Below are 217 nucleotides of genomic sequence, written 5' to 3'. Positions count from 1 at the left end.
AAGGTTTATATCCACAAAACAAGTGTCCTTTTCAAATACGGAGAAGTGAGAAAAGACTTAGAGTAATTGAAGCCACGGGTCAGACTCTGAAATACGAGTCGTACGGAAAATTTCACGTTTTGGGAGATACTTCCAAGCACAAAAATATAAGCTAAAAACTGACTCTGTATATATGAAAAGATGATTTAGTCATCTAAGAAGTCGCACACACAGTTAA

The sequence above is a fragment of the Penaeus monodon genome, chromosome 22 (genome assembly GCF_015228065.2).
Source record: "Penaeus monodon isolate SGIC_2016 chromosome 22, NSTDA_Pmon_1, whole genome shotgun sequence".
NCBI classification, from domain to species: domain Eukaryota; kingdom Metazoa; phylum Arthropoda; class Malacostraca; order Decapoda; family Penaeidae; genus Penaeus; species Penaeus monodon.
Note: the sequence above shows the minus strand (reverse complement) of the source record.